The sequence below is a fragment of the Pantherophis guttatus genome, chromosome 1 (assembly GCF_059756535.1).
Source record: "Pantherophis guttatus breed Tessera chromosome 1, ASM5975653v1, whole genome shotgun sequence".
Lineage (NCBI taxonomy): Eukaryota > Metazoa > Chordata > Lepidosauria > Squamata > Colubridae > Pantherophis > Pantherophis guttatus.
Window position 1 is genome coordinate 295316952 of NC_142063.1, and position 9022 is coordinate 295325973.

Consider the following 9022-nt stretch of genomic DNA (forward strand, 5'->3'; position numbering starts at 1 on the left):
GTTTTAAGAATAGCTAGCAATGGAATCACAAAAGAAAAAGGGGATTCTATGAAACTTACTGAATTATCCAACAGCCTTCCAGAAATTTGCTAAAAGCCTCAGCACAGGAAATTATATCTGAGAGATAATACAAAAAATAGAGAAATTGTCATCTGAACCAAAAGACTAAGGGCAGCATCCAACATTAGGTGGATTTCACTTAGCTTCCCTAGTCAAATCTGATCTTGAGGAGATTTGGGAGTACCCAGAGGGAGAGGAGAGAAATAAGCTCTTCTGCAGGCAATTCAGCTTCAGGAAAAATGATTACTGTACTGTCATCAAATCTATACAAAGAAGTTCTGCTTAAGGTTCCCCTTTTAATAGCTTTCTTTAAAAAGAGCCAACTGATCTGAAACAGCTTTCTTTGCATTTTGCTAGTCACTCTGAGAACATATACTCCAGAAGGCTATCAGCAGTAAATCACAGACATTTTTATGTAGTGCTTGAAGGGGAGGAGGGGGATAACTTTGGAGCCATAAATGCTCTAGGGGCAAAACAGTATTTAGATATGAATGTGTGCCAATGTGAAAACCTATATTTTAAGAACACTTTTGGATGAAGAAGCACTCATTATGCACAGGCATGCCTGAAGCCAATACAACACATTAGAAAGCAAGCAGGAACAAGTTATGGGGAGACAGCAGTTTGTTTCATGAATGCCTCATTCCAAGAACTGCAAAGGCTACATTTTAAAAACTATTTAGTAGGAAACAAGCACCAATGTTTGTGTGTGTGTGTGTGTGTGTGTGTGTGTGTGTGTGTGTCCATCCATCCCAGTGCTGCTCAGTAATTTTGAAGTGGAACTGGAATTCAGTGGAATCTGAAGCCCAGGAGCAGGAAAGTGAGAGAAGACAGATTTCCTGCAAAAAGAGAAATACACTAAATCAGAAGGCCCACAAAGATGCAACTATTAAAATAAATAAGAAATTGGGGTTTAAGGGATTTGATCCAGGAAAAAGCAGCTCAGTTCTTTTGTGGAAGGGAGCACAGGGCTCTACAGTTGCTTTCAATGAAGTGGAAAGCCTTTGTGTTAAAAGTACAGGCAATCCTCGACTTACAACAGTTCATTTAGTAACCAATCAGTTACAACAGCATTGAAAAAAGTGACTTATGACCGTTTTTCACTTCACACTGTTGCAGCATCCCCATGGTCATGTGATCGAAGTTCAGATGCTTGGCAAGACATTTGTATTTACGTCAACTGCAATGTCCCAGGGTCATGGGATCACCTTTTGTGAGCTTCTGACAAGCAAAGTCAATGGGGAAGCCAGATTCACTTAACAACCTTATTACTTAACAACTGCAGTGATTCACTGAACAACTGTGGCAAGAAAGGTGGTAAAATGGGACAAAACTCACTTAACTGGCAACAGAAATTAAGGGTTCAATTGTGCTCGTAATTCAAGAGCTCTCTGTGTATATATTTTTGTAGAACTTTTTTTCTTTAGTATTCTTTCTCACTTTTCTCTCGTTCGCTCTTAGAGTCAGTCTTGACACCAGGTAACTGCCTGGACAAGTCTCTGAAGTTTTCTTGGCAGAGTTTATTAGAAGTAGTTTACCATTGCCTACTTCCTAAGGCAGGGGTCAGCAACCCGCGACTCTGGAGCCGCATGTGGCTCTTTCATCCCTCTGCTGAGGCTCCCAGTCGCCGGTTGGCTCCACAATTGATAGGGCTTTTGGTTAGGATAGGTAGAGGAAAAAGGACGCCGCATTAGGAGGACACTCTATGGTGGGTGAACTAGACTTCCAGCTGGCAGAGAAAAAAGGACGCCGCACTAGGAGGAGACTCTATGGTGGGGGAACCGGACTTCCGGTCAGCTCCAGAATTGAATGGGGGACTTCCGGTTAGGATCTTTGTGGTTCTTTGAATGTTTAAGGTTGCTGACCCCTGTCCTATGGCCAAAAAAGAGGGACTGGTCTAAGGTTACCAGGCTGGCATTGTACCGAAGGTGTGACCAGAACTCATACTCTCAGAGTTTCTAGCCTGATGCCTTAAGTACTAAACCAAACTGGCTCTCTTCTTCACATAGTGATTTCATAATCAAATTGCTGACTTGACAGCCTTATCTAATCTAGTCCTTTCCAGAATTCCAATAGTTGAATTATACTTCTTTTCATCCCTAACATTCATGTTCTTATAGACATTATATAATTCAAAAAAGGCAAAATCCACAAAAGTGGGGAAATTACTTTTGGTAATTGCAGCATGGAACTTTAGAAAAGTGTTCAGGTTCAAATGCATTTTCACAAAAGTCAATCAATCCTTTTCCTCTATTCACATCTATACACATATTAACAGACCACTACCAAGTGATACAAGCTACTAAAATACAAGCTCCAGCTTAATAGCAATCTTTATTCCCTGTCTGATTGTACATCTTCTGCACTTTAAACAAGAGACTTGCAAAATTCTATACAGGATAGTAGGGATATGAATGTTATTAATAGATTAAAAGGATAACATAATTATAATTGGACTTCATTTTGATCTACCTATTTTCCTCCATTTCCTGTGGACCAATATAAAAGCAGTCTTATTCTAATGTCTGTCTAATGTCTGTTTCACTGGAACCACAATACAATCCTGGATTAAGGGTACAGAGGGATAATTGCAAACTATGATTTAACTAGATTTATTAAATAAATCATTTGTGTTTATATATGCATATAAGCAAACAAACTATGGACACTAATTCACAATGTGGGTTTTTCACTGTGGGGTATGTTGTTTGCAAAGCAGAGCTTTTGATTTAGCATGCTATGCAAACACAACAAAATGCAATTCATTCGATAAACTACACGGCTTAATCTACTGTGTAAATCCAGCCAGTAAGATCAGAAGACAAGAAGCAGACATGACAAGTTATTGATAATATCCCAGCAGCTATTTAGAAAGTCAATCGATACATGAGCTGAAAATGGGATCCCGCATTTAGGCACAAGGAAAATCTCAATATTCAAAGACTCACACATGCAACGTGTTTAGAAATCAATACCCTTTCTAATACTTGCGAGCATTTTAATATTTAAAAGCAGTGTTAAAAGTGAATTTTTAGAACCCTGCATCACTTACCTTGACTGCTAGAGATACAATTCGATCCCTGTCGAAATCTGCACTTCTTCGAAATCATAAAGCTAAACCCAGAAGTGTGTCCCTAGTTGCTAACCAGCATCTAGGCCGCAGCAAGTATTTAAAAGACGATTATTAAAAGCTTAGCAAGGGCGCTGCACACTGACATAGATGTAAGGTTGTGGCATGGGCAATATAGCGTGGTGGTACAAAACTACTGCTGGGATGAAGCTGCTTTCAAGGCACCGTATAAGCACCGTATCTGGGCTATGTTCTAAGGAACGATCGGTGGCGATGTCCTGGAGATGGAAAATACATGCCAAAAGCAAGCCTCACCCACAGTTAAAAGTCTGCCCGCCGTATTAGAGTAAATAAAGCCCTCCGAAACAGTTCTTTGCGCCTCGGGTTCGGGACTCGTTCCGGGGTAAAGGATCAACGTTCCAAAACTGAGCGATTAGCCCAACTGAAAGTGAGAGGGGGACACGGACTCGCCAGTATTCCACCACTATTTCTAGGTCTCTTAAAAAAATAAACCGGTCACGTCCAAGAAACATAGCATTATCTTTGTCCATGTTTTACCGCCATTGACCGAAGAGGGTGTTTTTTTTTTGTTTTTCCGACCTCTTCATTTTCTTTCTTTTTCTTCCCCCCCCCCGCCCTTCCAGAGATAATGGCACCTCCTAGAATGCTGTTTTATGTTTGCGGAAGGGCTTCACTTTCAGTCGGCTTCCGCTGGGTGGCGATAGTGTGCAGCATTGAAGCTGGAGTTGCGCGGGAGGAAGGCTGAACGGGGAGGCCGGTGGTTAAGAATGACCAGGCAGGCACTGATAGAAGATAAGGAAAAATACCGTATACGAGTTTAGGTAAGGCTACAGAAATCTGGAAAATTGCCAGACCGTAGCAAAGAAATACAGAAAACTTTTTACTCTCTGCTGCCATTTAGTGATTGTCTGATGATTGCATCCCAGATTGAGATAATCCTTCCTTTGGCATTTAAAAATGGGCTGTACATGTAGTCCTCAATTTACGATCACAATTGAGCTTTATGTTGCTAAGTGAAACATTTGTTCAGTGAGTTTTGTCCCATTTTACGACTTGCCACTGTTGTTAACATTGACATTGAAATTGTTAAATTAGTAACACGGATGCTAAGTAAATCTGGTTTCCCCATTGATTTTGCTTGTCGAAAGGTCGCAAACACCGATCACATGACCTCAGGACAATGCAACCGTCATAAGTAAAAGATGACAGATCACCTTCCATACGAATGTGCACTGATTTAAAATTATGGAAGAGGGGTGTTCCTGCTTTCTAAGAAATGTTAAGTGGCAGTAAAGGAAAAGGGCTGTTGTGGATTGCGTGTTATGCAGACAGTATGGCTGCATTATGAGAAAACCACTTCTCATAATTGATTTAATCGGAATTTAACCAACTGATTTAACTCAATGATTCCAGTTTTCTGGGTTTTCATGGCACTCGAACCAAAGACAATCCACTGGTTTTGTTAGACTAAACTATGCTAGACTAAACTTATGGTAATTTGTGGTTCCGATGGCAATCACAGATCATATATGTTAAATGCTTCAGTGACTGTAGCAAACACAGTGGTTAATTCTGAGAATATATTATATGCTAGATTATAACAATCTGGGCAACCTAGCATACAGTACATTGTTCTCCAGATGTTACAGTAATGAATTCCAGCTCTCATTAGTCCCCATCCCACCAATACTAAGGATGATGACATTTGCAATCCAACCATATCTGTGGGGAAAGCAAATTGTATATCTTTCTGCTAGAAAAAGAGAAAATATATTTACCAAATTGTGTTACAGTATCTAACTACCTTATCATATGACTTTTCTATGTAAACATTTTTTTCAGATGTACCTTATATAGTAAGCAGTGATTCTACTTTAGTGGATTCCTGAATGCAGTAGCATTTTTTTCAGGTTTGCCTGAAAGTCTGAAAAAAATTATTGAAATGAGTAGCAGTGTCATCTGCCCACACAAGGTTTTCCTAACCAAAGTATACACAGCCCTGAAAATTATTTGCCTCTATATTCATTTTTTAATAGCAGCTTATTATTCTAAACTAATAATATGGATGTAAAGAATTGTATTGTCCAGGAGCAAGGAATTGGTTGGTCACCATTTGTAGTTAAGACTTTTCTTCCTCCAATTGAAATGGCCTGTGTTCAAGTATGGTAGGAATTATAGCCTAACATCTGGTAGACATGGGTTTTCCATATGTATTGTGAACCTACAGAGCAGAATTTGAGTTAAGACTTCATTTGATAAAAAATAATGGGAGAAAAACCATGTTTGAGAGAAAAGGCCTTACTTATTCATTTAAAGGTAAAGTAAACAATGGATAAATTTACATTTCTCATACTTTGGTTGCAGTATTGTTCAAATATCTAGAACACAAATTAAGACTAATTTCTAACAGAATCATCAGAATTACTGCAAAACCTATGAGAAATAACATCATACAATTTCAACAGGTAATAAAGTACAAAAAGTGAAGTATTTAGGAGCAGAAAGAGTTTTAGAAGTAAGTTTGTGCAAATAACACCTCAGCAATAAATATGGCAAATACAATAGGGGAAAGTGAGTTTCTTGCAATGTTTGTATTATAAAATAGCTGTAGTGGGCAAAAAGAATTACCTTGAACAAAGGAGGAGGAACCATAACCAAAACAATGGCCAGATAGAAGAAATCTAAACTCAGAGCAGAACATGTACCTGTAATTTGAGAAATATTTCAAACATAGCCCTCCTTAATTCTCATGAAGATAGTGGAAAGGAGGGGGGAGTCTCATTCAGACATGCAAGATTCTGCTACTATAAACTTTTAATAAAAGTAATATTTGATAAAAGTAATATTGGTTTGTGTGTCTTTGGTTTCCAAAGTCCTCTTGGAAACCAACATCAACAAACTATTGAGTTTATGAGTATATGCCGCTCTACCTTTTGCTGCACAGTGAACTGTACTATACAAAACATCTTCCAGAGAACACTATTAATATATTTTTAAAATTTGTCAAGCTGTTGATATGCTAGTAGAACTGTAACATTAGCTTTTATTTTAACTTGCTGGGGGTGGGGTTTAAGCCATCACAGAGCTAATATAAAGCAGAACTTTATTATCAAAAGATTCTAGGAGGTGGATGAAATATGCTGTTAAGATTTGACTATTAAGCAGTTTATAAACTTCTAAAATATATTTGGTCTATTTTCATTGATTTTCACCTCTTTGACTCCCCAGTGCATAGAGGAAAAATGTAAGGAAAGTAGTGCTAGATCAGCCCAAGGGCTATTTTTGACAGTGTTGTGTTTCCAACATAGCAACCAGGTGGTAAAGGGAAGCCTACCAGCAGCACACATTCACAACAGCTTTCTCACTCACACTGACCTGATATTGAGACTTGCTATCTCTGATAATGAAGTAATAACGGCAATGCTTGCTAGCTAGTGATCAGTAACCAGTCTTATCCTCCATTAATATTCAATCTCCTTTTAAAATTATCCAAGCTTTTGGTCATTGCTATAGAGTGGGAGAGCAAGTTCCACAAATTGTGTACTATGAAGAAGTACTTTCCCCTGTCTTGAATATCCACTATTCATCTCATTTGATCTGGCTGTCTAGATTGGGGGGGGGCTTCCTCCCTCATTGTTCCATGTACATTCCTCCTGAAGCTGCCTTCTCAGTTAAAAATGATGACCATTACAAATAGAAGTGTACTGTTCTTTTACATTTAAGATGTCTAAAAATCTTAAAGTTGCCAAGTTTGAAAAACACTGCTTACCATACTCTACCAGATATTCAGATCGTCCTAACAAAAGTATTGCTATGTTTTAGAGATTTGCCCCTCTATGTATAGCTGTACCTGACTGCTTTTTATCATTATTGTGCACTAGCAGCTAGACCTTATTATATAGTGCCATCTTGAGGTGAAAGAAATAATCATTGCATTAAAATTGATGGACAGTGTTTATTAAAGTAATTTTTTTCACAAATATCCAGTAATGCTGTTTATTTGAATGCTTTTCTTATTTATATTCTTGGTTGTTTTATTGATACACTGGGCAACTAAGTCTGTAATTCCAAGATAGCATGACTGTTTTAGCTGGGTATAATAAAAATTAAAGTCCAACTGATCTAGAGGTCACCAGATTGAAAACAGCTGCCCTAATCTTTAGATGTAAAAAGGACAAAACTGGGAAAGGGAGCTGTGGATTGCAAAGAAAACTGCATCCTCTCCCCATCCCAGTGTGTCATTGAGAGCCCCCTCCTTCCAGAAAGGAAGAGGGCTCAGCTCACTGATCAATCACCAGTGTTGGCCAGCCAACCCTACCTCACCAGCATGAATATGAGATTCTCTCATTCTTCCTTTGCTGCTTGCTGCCATTAAGAGATTTCAAATTTCAGCCTCTGTTCCAAAGCAGCCAATCAGCATTCCCCCATTGGACTTTGCCACGAGTTAACTGGGCGCGGCAGTGGAGTGGAAGTGACTTCCAACTTCCTGCCAGTTTCCTCATTGACTTTGCTTATGGGAAGCTGCTAGGGAGCATCAGAAATCACTCCTCCATGAGATATTTCTGGCCATCATCAAATGTTGCGCATGCGCGCGCACACAAACACACACACACACACACACACACACACCAAGGTCACATGACTACATTTTGGTTGCATAGTAACTAGTTCAGACGTACTACAACTGGTTGTATTATTCCATGGTCATGTGATAGCAATTTCTGAGTTTTTTGCAAGTTTCTGGCAGAAACATTTTGTGAGAATGGATTTGGATTTATGACTGCATGATTCACCTAACATCATGAAAACAGTCATAAAATAAGACCCCATTATGTAGGTGCCTTGACTTATGACAGTTATGAGTTATAACTGGCCTACCTGTTGTGGCCCGTCAGCAGCCTGTGCAGCTAGTAGCTGATTCCGACAGCGAGGAGCTGGTGTGCTGTGCCAGCAGCCTGTGCAGATGGTACTCGAGTCAGACAATGAGGAGGCTGGAGATGATGTGGTGCCAGAGGCGGGGATTCAGCCAGGACCTTCAGAACCTCCAGAAGCTCCTATAAATGAAGAGGAAGAAGAGGAGAAGCCTCTTCTCGATGCACGGGCGCACAGAGCTGCCAAAAGACTGGAGTGGCTCCTCAGGAAGAGGTCTCCTCGAGAGTAAGGCTTGGGGCTAATTGGCCACTCCCTTAGCCTATTTAAGGAAGGACGACAGCTGAGGCAATTTGCAGGAAACAACTTCGTTCACTCTCCTTCGTGTCTTGATCTTAGTTCTCTTATCAGTTTCCTGTAAATTGCTTCTGGGCTTTCTGCCAACCATAGTAAGATTACGATTATTTCTTCTTTGGATTCTTGTAGGCTGTTAAGAAAGTTAATTAACACCCTTTGTTTGAAAAAGACAGATTTAATTTAGTAAACTAAGGTTTGTACAGACTTTGTGTGTGCTGCGTTCTTTGGGGTCCATAGCTGGGGCAGAACACTACCAGGCCTACCGGGAGTCAGGAAACGGGCCATTTCCAGCCTCCCGAAGCTTCAGGGAGGCCTGCTAGGCCCAAAACGGGGTCCGGGGGGGTTGTGCGCGCATGAGCAGGGGGACTGGGCACGGGGGCATTGAATTATGGGTGTGGGTATGCACGTGGACGCTATCTCATGTGCACACTTTCGGCACCCGAGGAAAAAAAGGTTCGCCATCACTGCAAGTCTCTTGTGATATTTCTTCTTGATTTTTTTCTAAAGGATTGGTTTATTTATTATTTATATAAACAATTTATATTTCTACCCAGTCCATGACATGACTCTGAGTTTACAAGCAAAAACAAAATTTAACCAAGTACAATCCAGAAATAATAACAGCAGTAATGTTGATATATAATG

The 9022-nt window shown here is 39.8% G+C and overlaps 1 protein-coding gene across 3 annotated transcripts in view; it reads right to left on the minus strand.

Moving 5' to 3' along the window:
* DISP1 (dispatched RND transporter family member 1) overlaps nt 1–3810 on the minus strand; it is a 67025-nt gene extending 63215 nt beyond the window's left edge. The window contains exons 1-2 of one of the 3 annotated variants that reach the window (XM_034427888.3): nt 3113–3535; nt 60–117 (exon numbers count right to left, since the gene is read on the minus strand). The gene's annotated coding sequence lies outside the window, so the exon portion shown is untranslated. Of the gene's footprint in view, nt 1–59; nt 118–3112 lie in introns of all 3 variants that reach the window. The other 2 variants (XM_087883163.1, XM_034427887.3) reach the window with 2 other exon arrangements.
* Between the last annotated feature and the right edge of the window lie 5212 nt (nt 3811–9022).